General features: G+C 37.2%; 6 non-coding genes and 1 pseudogene across 6 annotated transcripts; all 7 read left to right on the top strand.

Annotated features, from left to right (window-relative positions):
* The first annotated feature begins 1,853 nt into the window (after positions 1-1,853).
* LOC135727004 (U2 spliceosomal RNA) lies at positions 1,854-2,044 on the top strand. The gene has a single exon (XR_010525088.1). It is a non-coding gene; the product is annotated as a U2 spliceosomal RNA (small nuclear RNA).
* Positions 2,045-4,600: 2,556 nt separating this feature from the next.
* On the top strand, positions 4,601-4,734 carry LOC135726992 (U1 spliceosomal RNA; annotated as a pseudogene).
* A 7,256-nt stretch (positions 4,735-11,990) lies between these two features.
* LOC135727045 (U2 spliceosomal RNA) lies at positions 11,991-12,177 on the top strand. Its single transcript, XR_010525126.1, has one exon. It is a non-coding gene; the product is annotated as a U2 spliceosomal RNA (small nuclear RNA).
* Positions 12,178-16,250: 4,073 nt separating this feature from the next.
* On the top strand, positions 16,251-16,440 carry LOC135727039 (U2 spliceosomal RNA). The gene has a single exon (XR_010525122.1). It is a non-coding gene; the product is annotated as a U2 spliceosomal RNA (small nuclear RNA).
* A 1,619-nt stretch (positions 16,441-18,059) lies between these two features.
* On the top strand, positions 18,060-18,224 carry LOC135726966 (U1 spliceosomal RNA). Its single transcript, XR_010525055.1, has one exon. It is a non-coding gene; the product is annotated as a U1 spliceosomal RNA (small nuclear RNA).
* A 7,255-nt stretch (positions 18,225-25,479) lies between these two features.
* On the top strand, positions 25,480-25,670 carry LOC135727017 (U2 spliceosomal RNA). The gene has a single exon (XR_010525101.1). It is a non-coding gene; the product is annotated as a U2 spliceosomal RNA (small nuclear RNA).
* Positions 25,671-26,477: 807 nt separating this feature from the next.
* Positions 26,478-26,642, top strand: LOC135726965 (U1 spliceosomal RNA). The gene has a single exon (XR_010525054.1). It is a non-coding gene; the product is annotated as a U1 spliceosomal RNA (small nuclear RNA).
* The last annotated feature ends 950 nt before the right edge of the window (positions 26,643-27,592 follow it).

Here is a 27,592-nt window from a genome sequence, read left to right as displayed (position 1 = left end):
GCAAATGCATGGAAAAGAAACGAGGAATAAAACAAACACCGCGATTAAAAAAAATCAGATCGCATACTTTGTAATTGAAAATAAATAATAATTAATTCCAAAGAAATAAGAAGTAAAATGTGTAAGTATTCCTCAAAATGTGCTTTGGACTAAGTCCCCGTCATCACAGCAAACGGGAGCAGACCCGAATAGGTATGTCTAGTTATTTTATTTAAAATTTCCAGCCGTCTGTAAATTCATGTTTGAAAGAAAAAAGTAAATGAATATCTTACTTACTGTTTTTGTCTTGTTTTCTTGTGAATATCTGACAATTCTTAAATGGAGATACATTTACTTGGTAAGCAAAGTGGCTTAAGATATTATGTATTGTAATAGAAAATTGTTATAAAAGCGTTTTGTGTTTGCTGGGAATTCACAGCCATATAATTAATTATAATAACGCACTTTTTGTTTATAAACATGTTAAAAAATACATTAACACAGAATAATGTGGCAACAAATCAAACGTGCATTTAAATGCAACAAGCAAAAATAAATAAATAAAGCAAATGCACGGAAAAGAAACGAGGAATAAAACAAACACCGCGATTAAAAAATCAGATCGTATACTTTGTAATAATTGAAATAAATTATAAAAATCAACAGGTTTATATTTAAAACAAGTAAAAAATATCTGCCAGCGGGGTAAGAAAAATAAACTTAATTCTAGTTTCAACTTAATTCAATAATAAACTCAATTTAGGTTTATTTTTCTTACCCCACTGGCAGATATTTTTACTTGTTTTAAGCCTTAACCTATTACATTTTAGAATTTATTTCAGTAAACAAGACTTAAATTCTAAGCCACTTTGCTTATTAAGTAAATGTATCTTGATTTAAGAATTATTTTTTAACTCGAAAACATGAATAAAATACTAAGTAAACGAACAGATTGGGATGTTCAAAACACTTAAACATTTTTTTTTTCACTCTACCCTTCATATTACAGCTGTCGAAAAACCACAGCAACGTTGACAGACCTGGAAGCCATGATATATTAGCAGTTTTTAAAATAAGTTAAATCTAGAATCCTTATTGGTTTTAGATACTTAAAAGCAATGAATGATCTTCTTTCTTTTGAATTGATTTGGTATTATGGAGGAGCTCTGTGTCTGGTTATTGAAGATGATTTGGTCTTTGCTCCTATGTTGGCTTATTTTTTGTTATTTCCGTTACTATATATATATATATATTTTTTTTTCCCCTTTGTTTTTTCTGATTTGAGGTTATGAAAATGTTTTAATTTGTAATAAAGGTTTTTTGAAAATTCTAAATTCTCTCTCTCTCTCTCTCTCTCTCTCTCTCTCTCTCTCTCATGAGCGTGGATCAGTTCCTGCATCAAGGAAAAAATGCGCATCCTGGTAAATTTCAGAAGTTAGACGACTGAGCTGCAGCGGACAGCGTAAGATTTATGAAAACACATTTGAGAAGAAAGGCAAAGCATGTTTCACAGTTAATCCAAGACCATAATGACAATTTTGCGCTCTGTTTCCCGAAGCTCGTGGAGGCGTGGAGCAGCATACACAGTTAAGGTATGTGCGATCTACCGGCATTACCTTTACGATCGACGTATTGGATCTGCAAGCTGCAAGCAAATTAACTGAAGCTTTACTTCATGTTTCTGTTTGGTTAAGCGATGACTGCTTTTTCCCAACAGTTTGTGTGTGTTTTCTGCATGGGTTTAGAAAACATGAACTTCTGATCTGCTAGCTCAACGTTCTACCTCTGTAAAGTATAGAGTTAAATGCCCGCTAGCCTCCACCCCAAAAGCCAGCGCCTTCGCCGGCTCCCCCTTTGGCTGCGTCTATTCCGGTATCGCTTCTCGGCCTTTTGGCTAAGATCAAGTGTAGTATCTGTTCTTATCAGTTTAATGTCTGATACGTCTCCTATCCGGAGACTATATGTTAAATGGATTTTTGACCTTCGGAAATGGAAGCGGAGCTTGCTCCTTCCACTCCATGCATCAACATGGTATTGCAGTGTTTCCATGAATGGTGCGCTCCCCTTCTCGGGGACAAATAAGTCAAATACAAAAAAATAATTTGCTTCTTTTGTGCGTGAATGACGGTGTTTTTTCTAATACGTGTGTTTTAAAATTGCTGTGTTTTCGTTGGCTTTATTGGTTTAACGAAAAGCTTGCGTGGAAATGAACACGCTGATAAAGAAATGTTTTTGTAATGTATTTAATTATTTTCTTTACAAGTTTGTGGTGGTGATCCGAGGACGAATTAAACATCCTCGACACAGCTGAAGGTGCAACAAAAGCGAAAGAGGCCGATTGGAATGTTAAAAACACCTGAAAACTTTTTTCACTACCCTTCATACTACAGCTGTCGAAAATCCACAGCAACTACAGCTGTCGAAAATCCACAGCAACGTCGACAGACCTGGAAGCATAGCTGTACTTGTTTAACTCACAACGACAACGGGTAAGTCATTGAGCCCTGTGTTTTTATTTATCCACGTTCTAAAATTGCTATGCTTTCGTTGTTTCTTGATTGCTCTGTACATTTCTTTGTTTCTATTCCACGTAAAGTTACTTTGTAATAACGAAACCATATATTTGAATGCGCAATTTAAATCCATTTGATTTAAATTGTTTCACATATTTCACTCTACACGGTTCAACCGGGCTGGAAACGGAATAAAAATAGGGTAGATCTCGAAGAATGTTTGGTCTCAGACGTGGCTTCGTGCGCTTTCCACCTGGTCACACACAGTAATGAAATGTTAGTCGGACGGCCTTCGGGGGCGCCGTTGATGTGATCGGTCACAGGAAGATGCGGCCGTCTGGCCTCAAAGGTAGTGATGGGCAGAGCGAGGCTTCGTGAAACACTGAAACAGTTGAATCAATTGTGTCGAGGCTTCGAAACATGGATCGAAACCGCCTCCACAGTGACACCTAGTGGTCATTTGCACGTATTGCCATAGAGCAGCCTTGACAAGGTTTTAGACGAGCACTGACAAATTGTATCCCACATGTTGTGTAATTGATATAAGTGATCAGGTAGGAGAGTGGATAGTGTCCTAGACTCTCATGCAAAAGCCCTTTGGATCGAACCCCGGGAAACGCATTGTTATTACCGTCGTCACAATTAAGTTACATATTTTTTGTTGTTGTTTTAACATCTGTTTGACAACTACATGAGCTTTTAGGCTCATCTTTGTCAATAACTATAAGCTGGTCTATTTAATAAATAAATAGAATAGAGATAAATACCACATAAACAATAAAAAATTAATAAAATATATTAAGCCACCATGTCACATCTGCTGTGTGTGGAAGGACTTAGCCTACTTCTTTTTTACAGATAATTTCTCCAGCCTTTGAAAAACTCCTCTCACAAAAACCCACAAGGTCAATATGCGTTTATTTCACTTTTATACAGATGTGCGATTGTGTTGTCTGTTCCCGACCGTGCCAATCAAACGCTGATTCGGCAGAACACACCTGATGAAACATTTAATGAAACACTTCGAGGCTTCGTTTGGTCATAGTCACGTGACATGGGTGTTTTGAATCACGCTTCGGATCAGTGTTTCGACACATCTGCGCTTCGGGATCTCGCAAAGCTTCGGAACGACTGTTTCGCGTCAGCCATCCCTACTCAAAGGGTGTCGCTCATACTTACCTGGCAGGGGAGACACCATGATCATGAAGGTGGTTCACCCAGGGCGAGGCTCAGCCATTGCACTCGCGTGATTTTTTTTCCCAAACCAGTTCAGATAGGAGTTTTACTTAAACATGAGCTCAGGGGCAGAAAGAAATTTGATTGGTTCACAAAAATGACCAATGAAAGTCCTCAACCGGAGCCTTCAAGGCAGCTTCTGCAGTGAAGCAGTTCGAGCTCACCGTTGGTCAGGTGAGTAGCGCAGATGGTTAGATAGGAATGTGACTGGTTTGGAATTCAGCTCGAAATGTTTCGAGCGTTTAAGTTACGTGTAACCACGTTTTCACGTGTCCGTGGCACGACTTTCTTTTTCGTGCCAGTTTCACGTAATGGTTACTCAATTTTTTTTCCTTTTTTCAAACCATTGTCGTTTGGGATTGGGGTTAGATTTGTGGGTTTTTTTCATTTTTAAACTGTTTTCGCGTGAGGATGAAGTTGGGTTTGGGTTAGAATGGCAGTGGTTTATACATTTATTTGTCAGCAATTTAAACTGCTTTCACTTGATGTTGGGGTTAGAGTTGGGTTTGGGTTAGGATGTCATTTTACGTAAAAGAAAGTTGTTCTAACCCCAATCCCAAACGACAATGGTAAGAAAATAGGAAAAACAATTGAGTAAACATTACGTGAAACTGGCACGAAAAAGAAAGTCGTGCCACGGACACGTGAAAACGTGGTAACACGTAACTTAAACGCTCGAAACATTTCGAGCTGAATTCAAAACAGTCACATTCCTATCTAACCATCTGCGCTACTCACCTGACCAACGGTGAGCTCGAACTGCTTCACTGCAGAAGCTGCCTTGAAGGCTCCGGTTGAGGACTTTCATTGGTCATTTTTGTGAACCAATCAAATTTCTTTCTGCCCCTGAGCTCATGTTTAAGTAAAACTCCTATCTGAACTGGTTTGGGAAAAAAAATCACGCCATTGCACTCCGGTTGTGCTGACCCTTTGCGAATTCCCCAAATGTGGGAATCTCGACTGCAAAATTTCTGATAGTGGGGGACTGCGTTCGCGCTCTCCCCTGACCTATGTGTTAAAAATAGATTCTTTTGTCGTTTTACGTAAAATCCAAGAGACGTCTAACCACGGCCCAAGAATACATTAGTCATCAAAAAAGCGGCTATTCAACGACTACATAATTTCTAATAGACAGCGAATATGTGTCTAGGCTAAAACAAGGCTTAATTTGGGCTGTCAGTGAAAATCTAATAGACGTTTGACCATTCCAAAAGAATAGACTAGCCATTAAATAGAACCACAATCAAACGGCTACATGTCTAAGAGACAGTCAACAAAATAATGCTTAGATGATTCTTTTATTTCCAATATAAGAGGTTCTCGGGAATGGCAATCATCCAAACTAATAAATTATAAAGGCTTTTATAAGAAAATGACAACAGTTAAACAACATAGACAGCGTTGGGCAATACAAAATGCTAATAAATACAAGACAAATTGAAATATTGTACATGCATGTACATTAAACAAGCCAACAAATCTGCCAATGGGCTACGACAATTTTTCTTGAATTAAGTGTTTATATCTAGATTTGTTTCTTACCCCTTTGGCAGATTTATTTGCTTGTTTTAAGCCCAAATTCGCTTAAATTTTGAGTTTTTTTCTCCCTAAAGGCTAGGCTTATTTTCTTAGGGCATTTTGCTCATCAAAAAATGCATCTTATTTTAAGACTTTCTAGATATTTGTACAGTGAAAACAGTTCGAAATAACAAGTAAGAAATGATTTTTTGCAATGTATTCATTCATTCGCTACCCTTCATAATACAGCTGTCGAAAAACCACAGCAACGTCGACAGACCTGGAAGCGTAGCTGTATTTGTTTAACTCACAAAGACAACGGGTAAAGTATTTTCTTGATTACCTAAATGACTTGCCGTAAGAAAATAAGTTTAGGTTTAAGGGGGGGAAATACAGTTTAAAGGGATATTTCAATTCATGATGATAATTCTGTCATCATTTACTCATGCATACAGGCTTACAACAACACGAGGATTAGTTTTTTTCTGAGTAACACAAAAGAAGGTATTTTGAGGAATGATGGTAAACCCACAGCAGATAGTCACCATTGACTTCCATAGTAGGAATAAAAAAAATATGATGGAATTTATTAGGTACCATCAACCGTGTGCTAACCATCACTTTGCAAAATATTTTCTTCATCATTTATCACGATACTTCCAAAATATTTTTTCCTACTAAGTCAATGTTTCATTATTTGCTTTACAAGCTTAAAAATGATGGTGACATGATTCCATGGTAATCACAAACAGTTAAACAAGTAAGATAATCACCATTACTTTTAAAAGCATTTTGAAAATTGCTTGCTTATGCTGGGAGTAAAGGTATTTCACGCAGTGCGCATCCTCTTTAAAAGGTAATGTATGCTTCTTTTAAAGCTGACACATTTGCCACATTAAAATAACAGAAATGTGTACTTTTTAAACTTTTTGGAGCCGGTGTGTCTGTGTTCTTGGGGCACACATCTACATGTAAAAGCAGAATTGCTTATTATTCTTCTCTATTTCTTGTATAGGTCAATTATGAGTGAAGAACCGTTCACCAAATGAAGACCGCAGCCAGGTGACGGGATTCTGTGGTAATCGCAAACAGGTAAACCAGTAAAATAATCATCATTTATTGTTAAAATAATTTTGAAAATTGAAGTTCTGTGTGTTCTTATTGTACTTTATTTATTTCTGCAGGTAAGCACCATACCGTAAGCTTCATTCCCTTTATAACAGGTAAGGTTCATACTGTTTTATTCTTTTGTACTGTTTTATTCGTACTGTTTTAAATCATTCAGTAAATGCAAAGTTAAACTGATGTGTTTTTAATCTAGATTTAAAAGTGTCTACTGTTGAAGCACATCTGATCTCTTCTGAAAGCTGATAATAACTAAATGCTGATGCACCTTGTTTTGAGTGAACCCCTGTTTTTTCTAAATGACCTGATCCTATTGCTCCGAGTAATCGGTTTCATATTCGATTAGCATATCTGTCATGTATTTCGGCCTGTAGCCATGAAGTGGTTTTTAAACAAGTAACAGTACTTTTTTAATCCATTGTCCATTGCAATAATCGGCCCTGCTGGTGATGAAAGCATGAACAAGTTTCTCTAAGTCCTGTCTTGAGACAAAACCTCCAATTCTGGCAATATTTCTGAGATGGTAGTAAAAGCAGAATTCCTTATTATTTTTCTCTATCTCAGGCTCTATGGCATATATGTCATGATTTTATTTGTCTATTTATATGTCTATTTACAAGGACTGCCTTGGCCAAACGTTATTGTTAATTAATATTGAAGCAGTTATTTAACATATTTCCTTTGAGTAGTGATTTGTGTAATGATCCATATATCTATTTTTATGTATATTTTTAACTTAGGAATGTGATTTTAAAGCACATATTTGTTATTGTATGACACCTCTCATGTTATGAAAGTAAAAAATAAATGTATTTTCTGATGTCTTGCATTTCTGTTTTTAAACTGTTAATCCTTATCAAGTGCTATACATTAGAAAGTGGATAAATAACAAAAATGTCACTCCTGACAGCTGATAAATTAATCGTTCTTTATAGCACCACTGAGGTGAGCATTTTTCAAGGCAAGATTCTTTATAGAACCGTATAAAAAGGTTCTATATAGTACCAAAAAAACGGGTTCTGCTATGGTTACAAGCTGAAGAACCCTTATTTGGTACTATTTAGGAGCATTTGTCTTTAGAGTGTTGCGTAGGTTCGAAACTTTCAATCTTTAAACCAAAAAAAAGGGTCACACGGTTTTATTTGTGGTGTGGACATGAACACGCTGCAGGCATTGAAATGTAATTTGTAATTTATTGTCTCATTTCATATTTAACAAATAGAAAGCAAAGTGCTATTCAATCAGTTTAACTAAACAACTGGTGTTCCTCAATTTTGGGGCCTATTTTGTTCAGTATATCAGTTTTGTTCAGTTTTGTATGTGCATGCAAAAAGCATTCAGCGAGCAAATTAACTGAAGCTTTACCTTCGTGTTTCTTTTTGTATGAGTGATAACTGTTTCTGTATGTATTTGTATGGTTTTTTTACAAGTATAGAGTGAAATGCACACGGTGAGTAATGAACGCAGACCTTCAGTGCCGGATCTCTGACCCGCTAACCTCCATCCCGACAGCCAGCGCCTTCTCCGGATGCCATTGCGGTATCGCTCCTCGGCTTTTTGGGTAAAATCGAGTGGACACCGGGGACTACACGTTTGAATGGATTTTTGACCTTCGGCTATGGAAGCGAGGCTTGCTCCGTCCACTCCGTGCATCGACTCTGGCGCTTTCCGGGGACAAATAAGGTGAGTTTAAAACCAGAGTTTGCTTCTTTTGTGCGTGGTTGCCAGTTTGTTTGCCAATCCGTGGTCATAATATGTTCCGCTTCGTGGTTTCTCCATCGCTCAGTACTTTTCTGTGTTTCTATTTTACGTAAAGCTAACACCAAAACGATTGTGGAAAGCGCTATATAGATTGTTCTCAAAGAAAAAACGAGAAACAAACCCATGTGAATATGGGTCAAATTATCTAGGCGGAGCACTTCGTTCAAAGAAAAACGCAACAGAATTGTTTGCGTTGAACAAAGACAATGGTGCGTGCAGACATCGAATGTGTATTGTGGATAAAAAATGGCCAGTGGGGTGGGACAATTTTTCTTGAATTAAGTGTTTATGGGAAAAGTTAACGAATTTTTTCTTACCCTGTAGGCAGATTTATTTGCTTGTTTTAAGCATAAAATAACAGGAGAAGAAATTGTGTAGGGGGAGCAGAGGGTTTTTTTTTTCGTTCAAAGAAAAGCAGCGTGGCACGAATGAATGTTTGGCTGAAATGCTATCGTAATTTCCCCCTTAATTTTCCTTACAAACATGAAACCAGAGAGAAGGGCCAGTTGGCATCGAATTGCACCTTGTATTCGGTGATTGATTGAGGAAAAATATGCGTATGTGTATATATACACTTGTTTTGTTGAACAGAGACAATGGCCGCGTGCTCCAGCGTCACCTATATGCCTATTTCACAAAATGGCGCCTTTGACCGGAAGTAAGGAAAACATCGTTCAGGTTGCACCACTACGATGGCCACTCAATATAGTATGGACTGACAGCTGCTTTGTTTTCTCCTACACATGAATTTACTTGTAAAAATAACAATAACATATATTGTCGATTGGTGTTATATTATTTTTTTAGCATTTCGTCTTATCAAAATATATCATATGTTAGACAGCTGTCAATTTTAAATAAAATAACGAGACATACATAACTATTCGTGTCTGCTCCCGTTTATTGTAATGAGTCTGCACATTTGGAGAAATACTTAGACATTTTACTTCTTATTTCTTTAGACTGAATAATTATTTCTTATTAATTCCAAATTATGAGACCCGATGATCTAATCGTGGTGTATGTGCTATTCCTCGTTTGTTTGCCTGCATCCATTGCTTTACGGCTTGCTTGTTGCGTTGAAATGCACATTTGATTTCTTTACCAGCATTGGATTTAGACCATTCAATGAGAAGAGTTAACAGCGTTTATTAAGATTGATAAGCCCTCAACGGAGAATGAAGTCTGCATACATTAAAAGCCTTATTTTGTTTTTATCGTGTGCCTTCCAAAATGTATGCGACGAAACTTAAATCACGCAAAAAATGAATGGTAACTAGACGTGCTTGTTGTGTGCAGGGAGTGCATTTATTTGTAAACTTTTGCTAAATCAAAATGGTTTATTTGTATTTGCTTTTTACCTGGGTTTTATCAGGTTCGCAGTCGGGACATTTTTAATCCATAGTGTATGGAGTTATCTAGTAGAAAATGATCTGCTGTTTTTTGGTAGAATGTTGTGTGAGCTAAAGAAACGAGGAATAAAACACACACCGCGATTAAAAAAATCAGATCGCATACTTTGTAATTGAAAATAAATAATAATTAATTTCAAAGAAATAAGAAGTAAAATGTGTAAGTATTCCTCAAAATGTGCTTTGGACTAAGTCCCCCGTCATCACAGCAAACGGGAGCAGACCCGAATAGGTATGTCTAGTTATTTTATTAAAAATTCCCAGCCGTCTGTAAATTCATGTTTGAAAGAAAAAAGTAAATGAATATCTTACTTACTGTTTTTGTCTTGTTTTCTAGTGAATATCTGACAATTCTTAAATGGAGATACATTTACTTGGTAAGCAAAGTGGCTTAAGATATTATGTATTGTAATAGAAAATTGTTATAAAAACGTTTTGTTTTTGCTGGGAATTCTTGTATATATTTCACAGCTATATAATTAATTATAATAACGCACTTTTTGTTGATAAACATGTTAAAAAATACATTAACACAGAATAATGTGGCAACAAATCAAACGTGCATTTAAATGCAACAAGCAGAAAATAAATAAATAAAGCAAATGCATGGAAAAGAAACGAGGAATAAAACAAACACCGCGATTAAAAAAAATCAGATCGCATACTTTGTAATTGAAAATAAATAATAATTAATTCCAAAGAAATAAGAAGTAAAATGTGTAAGTATTCCTCAAAATGTGCTTTGGACTAAGTCCCCGTCATCACAGCAAACGGGAGCAGACCCGAATAGGTATGTCTAGTTATTTTATTTAAAATTTCCAGCCGTCTGTAAATTCATGTTTGAAAGAAAAAAGTAAATGAATATCTTACTTACTGTTTTTGTCTTGTTTTCTTGTGAATATCTGACAATTCTTAAATGGAGATACATTTACTTGGTAAGCAAAGTGGCTTAAGATATTATGTATTGTAATAGAAAATTGTTATAAAAGCGTTTTGTGTTTGCTGGGAATTCACAGCCATATAATTAATTATAATAACGCACTTTTTGTTTATAAACATGTTAAAAAATACATTAACACAGAATAATGTGGCAACAAATCAAACGTGCATTTAAATGCAACAAGCAAAAATAAATAAATAAAGCAAATGCACGGAAAAGAAACGAGGAATAAAACAAACACCGCGATTAAAAAATCAGATCGTATACTTTGTAATAATTGAAATAAATTATAAAAATCAACAGGTTTATATTTAAAACAAGTAAAAAATATCTGCCAGCGGGGTAAGAAAAATAAACTTAATTCTAGTTTCAACTTAATTCAATAATAAACTCAATTTAGGTTTATTTTTCTTACCCCACTGGCAGATATTTTTACTTGTTTTAAGCCTTAACCTATTACATTTTAGAATTTATTTCAGTAAACAAGACTTAAATTCTAAGCCACTTTGCTTATTAAGTAAATGTATCTTGATTTAAGAATTATTTTTTAACTCGAAAACATGAATAAAATACTAAGTAAACGAACAGATTGGGATGTTCAAAACACTTAAACATTTTTTTTTCACTCTACCCTTCATATTACAGCTGTCGAAAAACCACAGCAACGTTGACAGACCTGGAAGCCATGATATATTAGCAGTTTTTAAAATAAGTTAAATCTAGAATCCTTATTGGTTTTAGATACTTAAAAGCAATGAATGATCTTCTTTCTTTTGAATTGATTTGGTATTATGGAGGAGCTCTGTGTCTGGTTATTGAAGATGATTTGGTCTTTGCTCCTATGTTGGCTTATTTTTTGTTATTTCCGTTACTATATATATATATATATTTTTTTTTCCCCTTTGTTTTTTCTGATTTGAGGTTATGAAAATGTTTTAATTTGTAATAAAGGTTTTTTGAAAATTCTAAATTCTCTCTCTCTCTCTCTCTCTCTCTCTCTCTCTCTCATGAGCGTGGATCAGTTCCTGCATCAAGGAAAAAATGCGCATCCTGGTAAATTTCAGAAGTTAGACGACTGAGCTGCAGCGGACAGCGTAAGATTTATGAAAACACATTTGAGAAGAAAGGCAAAGCATGTTTCACAGTTAATCCAAGACCATAATGACAATTTTGCGCTCTGTTTCCCGAAGCTCGTGGAGGCGTGGAGCAGCATACACAGTTAAGGTATGTGCGATCTACCGGCATTACCTTTACGATCGACGTATTGGATCTGCAAGCTGCAAGCAAATTAACTGAAGCTTTACTTCATGTTTCTGTTTGGTTAAGCGATGACTGCTTTTTCCCAACAGTTTGTGTGTGTTTTCTGCATGGGTTTAGAAAACATGAACTTCTGATCTGCTAGCTCAACGTTCTACCTCTGTAACGTATAGAGTTAAATGCCCGCTAGCCTCCACCCCAAAAGCCAGCGCCTTCGCCGGCTCCCCCTTTGGCTGCGTCTATTCCGGTATCGCTTCTCGGCCTTTTGGCTAAGATCAAGTGTAGTATCTGTTCTTATCTTATCAGTGTGGCCCTCAGTATCCCCGAATGAGGTATCTTTTCTGCAAATACAGCTGAGAACATCATCGCCAAAGGAGCCGCAAGAGAATTTCTCTGCGGATCCCAAGGTGATAGGCACTCCTCCTCCTGAACCTAAAACTATTAGTATTAAAGAGGAGCAAGTGTCACAAGAGATTTCATGACCTCAACGAAATGCGTAGTCTTTTAAATAATATGTTTTAATTTCCTTTAAGCTCATGCCTTTTTTACTTAATTTTATCATGGCACTCACAATTTCCACTATTAATGTAAGAAGTGTAAAGTCTATGATAAAAGCACAAATGGTTTTATCATTTTTAAAATCTCAAAAGTCTGATATCTTTTTATTACAAGAATGTGGCTTACCTTTTTTATCTAGTTACAGGATGTGGGAGGAGAAATGGACGCCGGGACCCTCCATATGGAGCGGGTCAAATTTTAACAAAAACGACGGAGTGGCGATTTTACTAAATAACCCTCATATCTTGGTGAAGGGGAGCACGGTGGTGAGAGATGGACGGGCCATTTTAGCAAACTTGACTTTTTTAGATAGAGATTTTAAAGTGTTAAATGTGTATGGTTTTACAGGTAAAAATGATAGGTATGAGCTTTTAGAGGAACTGCAGTCCCACATGCTTGGGAGGGCACCTTTAGTGGTTGGGGGGGATTTTAATTGTGTCTTAGCTAAGACAGACAGGAAGAGGGCAGGGGAAGATTTTAAGGTTGACAAGACGTCAGTTTTAATGCAAAGTTTGGTTAAGGATTTTAAATTAGTTGACTGTTTTAAGACTTGGCATCCAAGAGAGCCGGGCTACACCTGGGTCAGTGGTGATGGCACCAATGCCTCGCGCATCGACTACATCTTCGTGCGCGACTGTCCGCCAACTGATGCTAGATTAACACCCTTGTTTTTTACTGATCACGCTATGTTGTCTTGCACACTTTCCCTCACCAGCAACCTGACGATAGGGAGAGGGATCTGGAAACTGAATTGCTCCCTGTTGCAGAACGAGGAGATAGTTAGAGAATACAGGGAGCAATTCAGTCAATGGCAGACCCTCCAGGACTTTTTTGATTCACATGCACAGTGGTGGGAAATGGTGAAGCATCGGACAAAACTGTTTTTTAGACAGAAAGGGACGGAAAAAAAGAACAAAGAAAAGCGATGCATGTTGGGACTGCAAAAAAGACTACAAAAGTATTTTAAGTTAGTAAATGAGGGCTTTGATTTTAATGAAGAATTAAAAGAGGTTAAGAAGAAAATGGCTGAGATCGAAAAAGAAAGAAATAAAGGGGTGATTTTAAGGAGTCAAGAAAAAGATATAGAAGAAGGTGAAAAATGTACACGATACTTTTTTAAGAAAATTATAACAAACAAGGGGCTAATAGCTAAACTTAAAAATGGCGACAAGGAAGTCAGTAACACTGAAGGAATTTTAGAGGAAGTGGAAACATTTTATAAGGATTTATACAAAAAGAAAGAAGTAACTGATGAAGCAATAAGTAAAGTTCTGGAAAACTTAAATAAGAAAATTGATAATGAGTGTGATGTTTTAACCCAAGATTTTACTATTTTAGAGCTCACTAAAGGCATGAAGGATTTCAAAACAGGTAAGTCACCGGGAAGTGATGGCCTTCCGGTGGAGTTTTATGCAAAATTTTGGGACATTTTAGCACCAGAACTTTTAAAGACCGACTCCCTGACAGTTTTAGAATAGGTATTGTTTCACTTCTACACAAAAAAGGGGATAAGACCGATTTGAAAACGTGGAGACCAATCAGCCTTTTAAACCTTGACTGTAAACTTTTTAGTAAGCTTTTAGCATCACGAATGTCTATGTTTTTAAAAGATGTGATCCACCCGGATCAAGCATGCGCTGTGCCCGGGAAGAGGATCACAGACAGCCTGATATTGATTAGAGACGTCATCTGTTTTGCGAGAGACAGAAACATTGGCCTAATAGTGTTAAATTTAGACTTTGAAAAAGCTTTTGACCGTGTCTCGCACCAGTACCTTTTGCAGGTACTGTGTAAAATGGGGTTCCCAGGGAGGTTCTTAGCATGGGTGGGATTGCTGTATAACGATATAACCAGCAAAATCCTTGTTAACGGGCATCTAACAAATGCTGTCAATATACACAGCGGCGTCCGTCAGGGCTGCCCGTTATCTCCGCTCCTGTATGTGGCTTGCATAGAGCCACTGGCACAGCTCTTGAGAAGGGACCAACGGATCGAAGGTTTTAAAGTACCAGGAATGGGAGGAGTGACAACAAAATGTGTGTTATATATGGATGACGTGACAATTTTAACTACTGACTTTTTATCTGTCCGGAGAGCTTTGGAGTTAACAGACTTTTATGGACAGGCCTCAGGCTCAATATTAAACAGGAACAAGTCTGAGGCCCAGCTCTTTGGACAGTTGGGTGATATAGACTTGGGAGGACTGGACGTGACACTCAGAAAAACGGACATAAAAATTTTAGGTGTAAAATTTGACAGTGAGGGTGGGGGAAGTGGTAACTGGAGTGGAATTTTAGGCAAAGTGAGACAGCGACTAGGACTGTGGGGACTGAGGACTTTGACTATGGAGGGAAAGATTTTAGTTTTTAAAGCTGTGATTTTACCCCTGTTTTTATTATTGTGTTCTGTTTTTAGCCCCCCCAGGTTCTTCATTTTAGCTGTAGAAAGAGCAGTTTTTTATTTCCTTTGGGGTTCTAAGTGGGAGAGGACACGAAGAGAAATCATCAAAAAGAGAAAGGAAAACGGAGGGAAAGGTCTTCCGGACCTCAGCTTGTTTTTAGGGAGTAATTTCACAGCATTACACATCAAGTACGCTACGGCCCCATCAAGTAGTGCGACCACAGCAATGGTTAAGTTTTGGATGGGGTCGTATTTACGCACTTTAAAAGTTTTAAAAGTAGATCTCAGAGCCCCAGTGTCTTTTAACTTGCCAAAAGAATATGGTTTTATTAAGAAATTTTTAAAGAAATATGATTGTGAAAACCAAAATTTGAACGTTTTAACTAATCATAAAAAAATAATCTCTGTTGTGCAGGATCGGGAGAAGGTGAGCCCAGTGTCAGGCCTAATGGAGAACGAGGCAAAGACTGCGTGGAGGAACGCAGCCCACCCTGCCCTCCAGAACCGGCATAAGGACCTTTCGTGGATGGCGGCCCATGAGATCCTCCCGACCAGGGCGGTTATGCACTCCAGGGGCATGTCCACCAACGCAAAATGCCCACGGCCTGGGTGTGATCAACAGGAGACCGTGCGGCATGTCCTCTGGGAGTGCGGCGCTGCACAGGACCAGTGGACCGCGACCGGCCCCCTAGTTTTCCCGTGCCTGCCAGCGGGTGGAGTCCAGATGGACTACAAACTCGCCGTCCTAGGGGTGGGCTGGAGCATGAAGGACTTAACAAAAAAACAGTTTACACAGCTCTGGCTCACCCTGAACGCTATAAAGCATGCAATCTGGACTGCCAGAAACCTGCTGGTGGGGAAACGGGTGACGGTGCCCCTCCACGCCACTGTAAGGACGGTCGAGTACATGCTGCAGGGGCACCGCACCTAATCATTCGGATGGGGGGGCCGGGGTTGCCACAGAGAGGGTCCTGGCCGCCACCGACCCTGGTCGCCCGTAGATGCACCCTCACCACCATTGGCTACGGGAACAGCGGGCCAGCGGGTGGGGATCTCCTCTGGGTCCCTGAAGCAGGGTCTGATGGCTTGAAACTGAGGGCCAGGGGTGGGCCGGAAGGGAAGGCTCACCTCCCCGGTCCAGTATAATAGAACACTGTTTTCACCCCATTTTATCTTGCTTTTACTGATTAGAGGCTTACAAATTACTGTTTTAAATGCTATTTTAACACTGTTTTTTATCCTGGTTCTTAAAACACACTGGAAGCACTTGCAAATAGCTAATGTTATTCTAAAAAATTAAGTATATTGAACTGTAGTTATTTTTAATGGTTTTAAAGATAACATAAATTGTATAGAGGTGCTTTTAAATAGCATGTGGATATCTTATATTTTGTGTTTTAGAGTTTCAGGATTTAAATTGCGTTTTTAATCCTCATTAAAATTATGTTTTATTTCAGATCTATTTTTTGTTTTTAGACCTGCATGTGCAGGGGTATAAAATGTTTTATGTAACCTGACTTGTTTACAGCATGTGCTGTTATTTATATGATGATCTTGTTTCAATAAACAAAAATAGAAAAAAAAAAAATCTGTTCTTATCAGTTTAATGTCTGATACGTCTCCTATCCGGAGACTATATGTTAAATGGATTTTTGACCTTCGGAAATGGAAGCGGAGCTTGCTCCTTCCACTCCATGCATCAACATGGTATTGCAGTGTTTCCATGAATGGTGCGCTCCCCTTCTCGGGGACAAATAAGTCAAATACAAAAAAAGAATTTGCTTCTTTTGTGCGTGAATGACGGTGTTTTTTCTAATACGTGTGTTTTAAAATTGCTGTGTTTTCGTTGGCTTTATTGGTTTAACGAAAAGCTTGCGTGGAAATGAACACGCTGATAAAGAAATGTTTTTGTAATGTATTTCATTATTTTCTTTACAAGTTTGTGGTGGTGATCCGAGGACGAATTAAACATCCTCGACACAGCTGAAGGTGCAACAAAAGCGAAAGAGGCCGATTGGAATGTTAAAAACACCTGAAAACTTTTTTCACTACCCTTCATACTACAGCTGTCGAAAATCCACAGCAACTACAGCTGTCGAAAATCCACAGCAACGTCGACAGACCTGGAAGCATAGCTGTACTTGTTTAACTCACAACGACAACGGGTAAGTCATTGAGCCCTGTGTTTTTATTTATCCACGTTCTAAAATTGCTATGCTTTCGTTGTTTCTTGATTGCTCTGTACATTTCTTTGTTTCTATTCCACGTAAAGTTACTTTGTAATAACGAAACCATATATTTGAATGCGCAATTTAAATCCATTTGATTTAAATTGTTTCACATATTTCACTCTACACGGTTCAACCGGGCTGGAAACGGAATAAAAATAGGGTAGATCTCGAAGAATGTTTGGTCTCAGACGTGGCTTCGTGCGCTTTCCACCTGGTCACACACAGTAATGAAATGTTAGTCGGACGGCCTTCGGGGGCGCCGTTGATGTGATCGGTCACAGGAAGATGCGGCCGTCTGGCCTCAAAGGTAGTGATGGGCAGAGCGAGGCTTCGTGAAACACTGAAACAGTTGAATCAATTGTGTCGAGGCTTCGAAACATGGATCGAAACCGCCTCCACAGTGACACCTAGTGGTCATTTGCACGTATTGCCATAGAGCAGCCTTGACAAGGTTTTAGACGAGCACTGACAAATTGTATCCCACATGTTGTGTAATTGATATAAGTGATCAGGTAGGAGAGTGGATAGTGTCCTAGACTCTCATGCAAAAGCCCTTTGGATCGAACCCCGGGAAACGCATTGTTATTACCGTCGTCACAATTAAGTTACATATTTTTTGTTGTTGTTTTAACATCTGTTTGACAACTACATGAGCTTTTAGGCTCATCTTTGTCAATAACTATAAGCTGGTCTATTTAATAAATAAATAGAATAGAGATAAATACCACATAAACAATAAAAAATTAATAAAATATATCAAGCCACCATGTCACATCTGCTGTGTGTGGAAGGACTTAGCCTACTTCTTTTTTACAGATAATTTCTCCAGCCTTTGAAAAACTCCTCTCACAAAAACCCACAAGGTCAATATGCGTTTATTTCACTTTTATACAGATGTGCGATTGTGTTGTCTGTTCCCGACCGTGCCAATCAAACGCTGATTCGGCAGAACACACCTGATGAAACATTTAATGAAACACTTCGAGGCTTCGTTTGGTCATAGTCACGTGACATGGGTGTTTTGAATCACGCTTCGGATCAGTGTTTCGACACATCTGCGCTTCGGGATCTCGCAAAGCTTCGGAACGACTGTTTCGCGTCAGCCATCCCTACTCAAAGGGTGTCGCTCATACTTACCTGGCAGGGGAGACACCATGATCATGAAGGTGGTTCACCCAGGGCGAGGCTCAGCCATTGCACTCCGGTTGTGCTGACCCTTTGCGAATTCCCCAAATGTGGGAATCTCGACTGCAAAATTTCTGATAGTGGGGGACTGCGTTCGCGCTCTCCCCTGACCTATGTGTTAAAAATAGATTCTTTTGTCGTTTTACGTAAAATCCAAGAGACGTCTAACCACGGTCCAAGAATACATTAGTCATCAAAAAAGCGGCTATTCAACGACTACATAATTTCTAATAGACAGCGAATATGTGTCTAGGCTAAAACAAGTCTTAATTTGGGCTGTCAGTGAAAATCTAATAGACGTTTGACCATTCCAAAAGAATAGACTAGCCATTAAATAGAACCACAATCAAACGGCTACATGTCTAAGAGACAGTCAACAAAATAATGCTTAGATGATTCTTTTATTTCCAATATAAGAGGTTCTCGGGAATGGCAATCATCCAAACTAATAAATTATAAAGGCTTTTATAAGAAAATGACAACAGTTAAACAACATAGACAGCGTTGGGCAATACAAAATGCTAATAAATACAAGACAAATTGAAATATTGTACATGCATGTACATTAAACAAGCCAACAAATCTGCCAATGGGCTACGACAATTTTTCTTGAATTAAGTGTTTATATCTAGATTTGTTTCTTACCCCTTTGGCAGATTTATTTGCTTGTTTTAAGCCCAAATTCGCTTAAATTTTGAGTTTTTTTCTCCCTAAAGGCTAGGCTTATTTTCTTAGGGCATTTTGCTCATCAAAAAATGCATCTTATTTTAAGACTTTCTAGATATTTGTACAGTGAAAACAGTTCGAAATAACAAGTAAGAAATGATTTTTTGCAATGTATTCATTCATTCGCTACCCTTCATAATACAGCTGTCGAAAAACCACAGCAACGTCGACAGACCTGGAAGCGTAGCTGTATTTGTTTAACTCACAAAGACAACGGGTAAAGTATTTTCTTGATTACCTAAATGACTTGCCGTAAGAAAATAAGTTTAGGTTTAAGGGGGGGAAATACAGTTTAAAGGGATATTTCAATTCATGATGATAATTCTGTCATCATTTACTCATGCATACAGGCTTACAACAACACGAGGATTAGTTTTTTTCTGAGTAACACAAAAGAAGGTATTTTGAGGAATGATGGTAAACCCACAGCAGATAGTCACCATTGACTTCCATAGTAGGAATAAAAAAAATATGATGGAATTTATTAGGTACCATCAACCGTGTGCTAACCATCACTTTGCAAAATATTTTCTTCATCATTTATCACGATACTTCCAAAATATTTTTTCCTACTAAGTCAATGTTTCATTATTTGCTTTACAAGCTTAAAAATGATGGTGACATGATTCCATGGTAATCACAAACAGTTAAACAAGTAAGATAATCACCATTACTTTTAAAAGCATTTTGAAAATTGCTTGCTTATGCTGGGAGTAAAGGTATTTCACGCAGTGCGCATCCTCTTTAAAAGGTAATGTATGCTTCTTTTAAAGCTGACACATTTGCCACATTAAAATAACAGAAATGTGTACTTTTTAAACTTTTTGGAGCCGGTGTGTCTGTGTTCTTGGGGCACACATCTACATGTAAAAGCAGAATTGCTTATTATTCTTCTCTATTTCTTGTTATAGGTCAATTATGAGTGAAGAACCGTTCACCAAATGAAGACCGCAGCCAGGTGACGGGATTCTGTGGTAATCGCAAACAGGTAAACCAGTAAAATAATCATCATTTATTGTTAAAATAATTTTGAAAATTGAAGTTCTGTGTGTTCTTATTGTACTTTATTTATTTCTGCAGGTAAGCACCATACCGTAAGCTTCATTCCCTTTATAACAGGTAAGGTTCATACTGTTTTATTCTTTTGTACTGTTTTATTCGTACTGTTTTAAATCATTCAGTAAATGCAAAGTTAAACTGATGTGTTTTTAATCTAGATTTAAAAGTGTCTACTGTTGAAGCACATCTGATCTCTTCTGAAAGCTGATAATAACTAAATGCTGATGCACCTTGTTTTGAGTGAACCCCTGTTTTTTCTAAATGACCTGATCCTATTGCTCCGAGTAATCGGTTTCATATTCGATTAGCATGTCTGTCATGTATTTCGGCCTGTAGCCATGAAGTGGTTTTTAAACAAGTAACAGTACTTTTTTAATCCATTGTCCATTGCAATAATCGGCCCTGCTGGTGATGAAAGCATGAACAAGTTTCTCTAAGTCCTGTCTTGAGACAAAACCTCCAATTCTGGCAATATTTCTGAGATGGTAGTAAAAGCAGAATTCCTTATTATTTTTCTCTATCTCAGGCTCTATGGCATATATGTCATGATTTTATTTGTCTATTTATATGTCTATTTACAAGGACTGCCTTGGCCAAACGTTATTGTTAATTAATATTGAAGCAGTTATTTAACATATTTCCTTTGAGTAGTGATTTGTGTAATGATCCATATATCTATTTTTATGTATATTTTTAACTTAGGAATGTGATTTTAAAGCACATATTTGTTATTGTATGACACCTCTCATGTTATGAAAGTAAAAAATAAATGTATTTTCTGATGTCTTGCATTTCTGTTTTTAAACTGTTAATCCTTATCAAGTGCTATACATTAGAAAGTGGATAAATAACAAAAATGTCACTCCTGACAGCTGATAAATTAATCGTTCTTTATAGCACCACTGAGGTGAGCATTTTTCAAGGCAAGATTCTTTATAGAACCGTATAAAAAGGTTCTATATAGTACCAAAAAAACGGGTTCTGCTATGGTTACAAGCTGAAGAACCCTTATTTGGTACTATTTAGGAGCATTTGTCTTTAGAGTGTTGCGTAGGTTCGAAACTTTCAATCTTTAAACCAAAAAAAAGGGTCACACGGTTTTATTTGTGGTGTGGACATGAACACGCTGCAGGCATTGAAATGTAATTTGTAATTTATTGTCTCATTTCATATTTAACAAATAGAAAGCAAAGTGCTATTCAATCAGTTTAACTAAACAACTGGTGTTCCTCAATTTTGGGGCCTATTTTGTTCAGTATATCAGTTTTGTTCAGTTTTGTATGTGCATGCAAAAAGCATTCAGCGAGCAAATTAACTGAAGCTTTACCTTCGTGTTTCTTTTTGTATGAGTGATAACTGTTTCTGTATGTATTTGTATGGTTTTTTTACAAGTATAGAGTGAAATGCACACGGTGAGTAATGAACGCAGACCTTCAGTGCCGGATCTCTGACCCGCTAACCTCCATCCCGACAGCCAGCGCCTTCTCCGGATGCCATTGCGGTATCGCTCCTCAGCTTTTTGGGTAAAATCGAGTGGACACCGGGGACTACACGTTTGAATGGATTTTTGACCTTCGGCTATGGAAGCGAGGCTTGCTCCGTCCACTCCGTGCATCGACTCTGGCGCTTTCCGGGGACAAATAAGGTGAGTTTAAAACCAGAGTTTGCTTCTTTTGTGCGTGGTTGCCAGTTTGTTTGCCAATCCGTGGTCATAATATGTTCCGCTTCGTGGTTTCTCCATCGCTCAGTACTTTTCTGTGTTTCTATTTTACGTAAAGCTAACACCAAAACGATTGTGGAAAGCGCTATATAGATTGTTCTCAAAGAAAAAACGAGAAACAAACCCATGTGAATATGGGTCAAATTATCTAGGCGGAGCACTTCGTTCAAAGAAAAACGCAACAGAATTGTTTGCGTTGAACAAAGACAATGGTGCGTGCAGACATCGAATGTGTATTGTGGATAAAAAATGGCCAGTGGGGTGGGACAATTTTTCTTGAATTAAGTGTTTATGGGAAAAGTTAACGAATTTTTTCTTACCCTGTAGGCAGATTTATTTGCTTGTTTTAAGCATAAAATAACAGGAGAAGAAATTGTGTAGGGGGAGCAGAGGGTTTTTTTTTTCGTTCAAAGAAAAGCAGCGTGGCACGAATGAATGTTTGGCTGAAATGCTATCGTAATTTCCCCCTTAATTTTCCTTACAAACATGAAACCAGAGAGAAGGGCCAGTTGGCATCGAATTGCACCTTGTATTCGGTGATTGATTGAGGAAAAATATGCGTATGTGTATATATACACTTGTTTTGTTGAACAGAGACAATGGCCGCGTGCTCCAGCGTCACCTATATGCCTATTTCACAAAATGGCGCCTTTGACCGGAAGTAAGGAAAACATCGTTCAGGTTGCACCACTACGATGGCCACTCAATATAGTATGGACTGACAGCTGCTTTGTTTTCTCCTACACATGAATTTACTTGTAAAAATAACAATAACATATATTGTCGATTGGTGTTATATTATTTTTTTAGCATTTCGTCTTATCAAAATATATCATATGTTAGACAGCTGTCAATTTTAAATAAAATAACGAGACATACATAACTATTCGTGTCTGCTCCCGTTTATTGTAATGAGTCTGCACATTTGGAGAAATACTTAGACATTTTACTTCTTATTTCTTTAGACTGAATAATTATTTCTTATTAATTCCAAAGTATGAGACCCGATGATCTAATCGTGGTGTATGTGCTATTCCTCGTTTGTTTGCCTGCATCCATTGCTTTACGGCTTGCTTGTTGCGTTGAAATGCACATTTGATTTCTTTACCAGCATTGGATTTAGACCATTCAATGAGAAGAGTTAACAGCGTTTATTAAGATTGATAAGCCCTCAACGGAGAATGAAGTCTGCATACATTAAAAGCCTTATTTTGTTTTTATCGTGTGCCTTCCAAAATGTATGCGACGAAACTTAAATCACGCAAAAAATGAATGGTAACTAGACGTGCTTGTTGTGTGCAGGGAGTGCATTTATTTGTAAACTTTTGCTAAATCAAAATGGTTTATTTGTATTTGCTTTTTACCTGGGTTTTATCAGGTTCGCAGTCGGGACATTTTTAATCCATAGTGTATGGAGTTATCTAGTAGAAAATGATCTGCTGTTTTTTGGTAGAATGTTGTGTGAGCTAAAGAAACGAGGAATAAAACACACACCGCGATTAAAAAAATCAGATCGCATACTTTGTAATTGAAAATAAATAATAATTAATTTCAAAGAAATAAGAAGTAAAATGTGTAAGTATTCCTCAAAATGTGCTTTGGACTAAGTCCCCCGTCATCACAGCAAACGGGAGCAGACCCGAATAGGTATGTCTAGTTATTTTATTAACAATTCCCAGCCGTCTGTAAATTCATGTTTGAAAGAAAAAAGTAAATGAATATCTTACTTACTGTTTTTGTCTTGTTTTCTAGTGAATATCTGACAATTCTTAAATGGAGATACATTTACTTGGTAAGCAAAGTGGCTTAAGATATTATGTATTGTAATAGAAAATTGTTATAAAAACGTTTTGTTTTTGCTGGGAATTCTTGTATATATTTCACAGCTATATAATTAATTATAATAACGCACTTTTTGTTGATAAACATGTTAAAAAATACATTAACACAGAATAATGTGGCAACAAATCAAACGTGCATTTAAATGCAACAAGCAGAAAATAAATAAATAAAGCAAATGCATGGAAAAGAAACGAGGAATAAAACAAACACCGCGATTAAAAAAAATCAGATCGCATACTTTGTAATTGAAAATAAATAATAATTAATTCCAAAGAAATAAGAAGTAAAATGTGTAAGTATTCCTCAAAATGTGCTTTGGACTAAGTCCCCGTCATCACAGCAAACGGGAGCAGACCCGAATAGGTATGTCTAGTTATTTTATTTAAAATTTCCAGCCGTCTGTAAATTCATGTTTGAAAGAAAAAAGTAAATGAATATCTTACTTACTGTTTTTGTCTTGTTTTCTTGTGAATATCTGACAATTCTTAAATGGAGATACATTTACTTGGTAAGCAAAGTGGCTTAAGATATTATGTATTGTAATAGAAAATTGTTATAAAAGCGTTTTGTGTTTGCTGGGAATTCACAGCCATATAATTAATTATAATAACGCACTTTTTGTTTATAAACATGTTAAAAAATACATTAACACAGAATAATGTGGCAACAAATCAAACGTGCATTTAAATGCAACAAGCAAAAATAAATAAATAAAGCAAATGCACGGAAAAGAAACGAGGAATAAAACAAACACCGCGATTAAAAAATCAGATCGTATACTTTGTAATAATTGAAATAAATTATAAAAATCAACAGGTTTATATTTAAAACAAGTAAAAAATATCTGCCAGCGGGGTAAGACAAATAAACTTAATTCTAGTTTCAACTTAATTCAATAATAAACTCAATTTAGGTTTATTTTTCTTACCCCACTGGCAGATATTTTTACTTGTTTTAAGCCTTAACCTATTACATTTTAGAATTTATTTCAGTAAACAAGACTTAAATTCTAAGCCACTTTGCTTATTAAGTAAATGTATCTTGATTTAAGAATTATTTTTTAACTCGAAAACATGAATAAAATACTAAGTAAACGAACAGATTGGGATGTTCAAAACACTTAAACATTTTTTTTTCACTCTACCCTTCATATTACAGCTGTCGAAAAACCACAGCAACGTTGACAGACCTGGAAGCCATGATATATTAGCAGTTTTTAAAATAAGTTAAATCTAGAATCCTTATTGGTTTTAGATACTTAAAAGCAATGAATGATCTTCTTTCTTTTGAATTGATTTGGTATTATGGAGGAGCTCTGTGTCTGGTTATTGAAGATGATTTGGTCTTTGCTCCTATGTTGGCTTATTTTTTGTTATTTCCGTTACTATATATATATATATATATATTTTTTTCCCCTTTGTTTTTTCTGATTTGAGGTTATGAAAATGTTTTAATTTGTAATAAAGGTTTTTTGAAAATTCTAAATTCTCTCTCTCTCTCTCTCTCTCTCTCTCTCTCATGAGCGTGGATCAGTTCCTGCATCAAGGAAAAAATGCGCATCCTGGTAAATTTCAGAAGTTAGACGACTGAGCTGCAGCGGACAGCGTAAGATTTATGAAAACACATTTGAGAAGAAAGGCAAAGCATGTTTCACAGTTAATCCAAGACCATAATGACAATTTTGCGCTCTGTTTCCCGAAGCTCGTGGAGGCGTGGAGCAGCATACACAGTTAAGGTATGTGCGATCTACCGGCATTACCTTTACGATCGACGTATTGGATCTGCAAGCTGCAAGCAAATTAACTGAAGCTTTACTTCATGTTTCTGTTTGGTTAAGCGATGACTGCTTTTTCCCAACAGTTTGTGTGTGTTTTCTGCATGGGTTTAGAAAACATGAACTTCTGATCTGCTAGCTCAACGTTCTACCTCTGTAACGTATAGAGTTAAATGCCCGCTAGCCTCCACCCCAAAAGCCAGCGCCTTCGCCGGCTCCCCCTTTGGCTGCGTCTATTCCGGTATCGCTTCTCGGCCTTTTGGCTAAGATCAAGTGTAGTATCTGTTCTTATCAGTTTAATGTCTGATACGTCTCCTATCCGGAGACTATATGTTAATTGGATTTTTGACCTTCGGAAATGGAAGCGGAGCTTGCTCCTTCCACTCCATGCATCAACATGGTATTGCAGTGTTTCCATGAATGGTGCGCTCCCCTTCTCGGGGACAAATAAGTCAAATACAAAAAAAGAATTTGCTTCTTTTGTGCGTGAATGACAGTGTTTTTTCTAATACGTGTGTTTTAAAATTGCTGTGTTTTCGTTGGCTTTATTGGTTTAACGAAAAGCTTGCGTGGAAATGAACACGCTGATAAAGAAATGTTTTTGTAATGTATTTAATTATTTTCTTTACAAGTTTGTGGTGGTGATCCGAGGACGAATTAAACATCCTCGACACAGCTGAAGGTGCAACAAAAGCGAAAGAGGCCGATTGGAATGTTAAAAACACCTGAAAACTTTTTTCACTACCCTTCATACTACAGCTGTCGAAAATCCACAGCAACTACAGCTGTCGAAAATCCACAGCAACGTCGACAGACCTGGAAGCATAGCTGTACTTGTTTAACTCACAACGACAACGGGTAAGTCATTGAGCCCTGTGTTTTTATTTATCCACGTTCTAAAATTGCTATGCTTTCGTTGTTTCTTGATTGCTCTGTACATTTCTTTGTTTCTATTCCACGTAAAGTTACTTTGTAATAACGAAACCATATATTTGAATGCGCAATTTAAATCCATTTGATTTAAATTGTTTCACATATTTCACTCTACACGGTTCAACCGGGCTGGAAACGGAATAAAAATAGGGTAGATCTCGAAGAATGTTTGGTCTCAGACGTGGCTTCGTGCGCTTTCCACCTGGTCACACACAGTAATGAAATGTTAGTCGGACGGCCTTCGGGGGCGCCGTTGATGTGATCGGTCACAGGAAGATGCGGCCGTCTGGCCTCAAAGGGTGTCGCTCATACTTACCTGGCAGGGGAGACACCATGATCATGAAGGTGGTTCACCCAGGGCGAGGCTCAGCCATTGCACTCCGGTTGTGCTGACCCTTTGCGAATTCCCCAAATGTGGGAATCTCGACTGCAAAATTTCTGATAGTGGGGGACTGCGTTCGCGCTCTCCCCTGACCTATGTGTTAAAAATAGATTCTTTTGTCGTTTTACGTAAAATCCAAGAGACGTCTAACCACGGCCCAAGAATACATTAGTCATCAAAAAAGCGGCTATTCAACGACTACATAATTTCTAATAGACAGCGAATATGTGTCTAGGCTAAAACAAGGCTTAATTTGGGCTGTCAGTGAAAATCTAATAGACGTTTGACCATTCCAAAAGAATAGACTAGCCATTAAATAGAACCACAATCAAACGGCTACATGTCTAAGAGACAGTCAACAAAATAATGCTTAGATGATTCTTTTATTTCCAATATAAGAGGTTCTCGGGAATGGCAATCATCCAAACTAATAAATTATAAAGGCTTTTATAAGAAAATGACAACAGTTAAACAACATAGACAGCGTTGGGCAATACAAAATGCTAATAAATACAAGACAAATTGAAATATTGTACATGCATGTACATTAAACAAGCCAACAAATCTGCCAATGGGCTACGACAATTTTTCTTGAATTAAGTGTTTATATCTAGATTTGTTTCTTACCCCTTTGGCAGATTTATTTGCTTGTTTTAAGCCCAAATTCGCTTAAATTTTGAGTTTTTTTCTCCCTAAAGGCTAGGCTTATTTTCTTAGGGCATTTTGCTCATCAAAAAATGCATCTTATTTTAAGACTTTCTAGATATTTGTACAGTGAAAACAGTTCGAAATAACAAGTAAGAAATGATTTTTTGCAATGTATTCATTCATTCGCTACCCTTCATAATACAGCTGTCGAAAAACCACAGCAACGTCGACAGACCTGGAAGCGTAGCTGTATTTGTTTAACTCACAAAGACAACGGGTAAAGTATTTTCTTGATTACCTAAATGACTTGCCGTAAGAAAATAAGTTTAGGTTTAAGGGGGGGAAATACAGTTTAAAGGGATATTTCAATTCATGATGATAATTCTGTCATCA

This window comes from Paramisgurnus dabryanus, chromosome 9, assembly GCF_030506205.2.
Source record: "Paramisgurnus dabryanus chromosome 9, PD_genome_1.1, whole genome shotgun sequence".
Classification (NCBI taxonomy): domain Eukaryota; kingdom Metazoa; phylum Chordata; class Actinopteri; order Cypriniformes; family Cobitidae; genus Paramisgurnus; species Paramisgurnus dabryanus.
The sequence above is the reverse complement of the archived record's forward strand: the minus strand, read 5'-3'. Positions and strand labels throughout refer to the sequence as shown.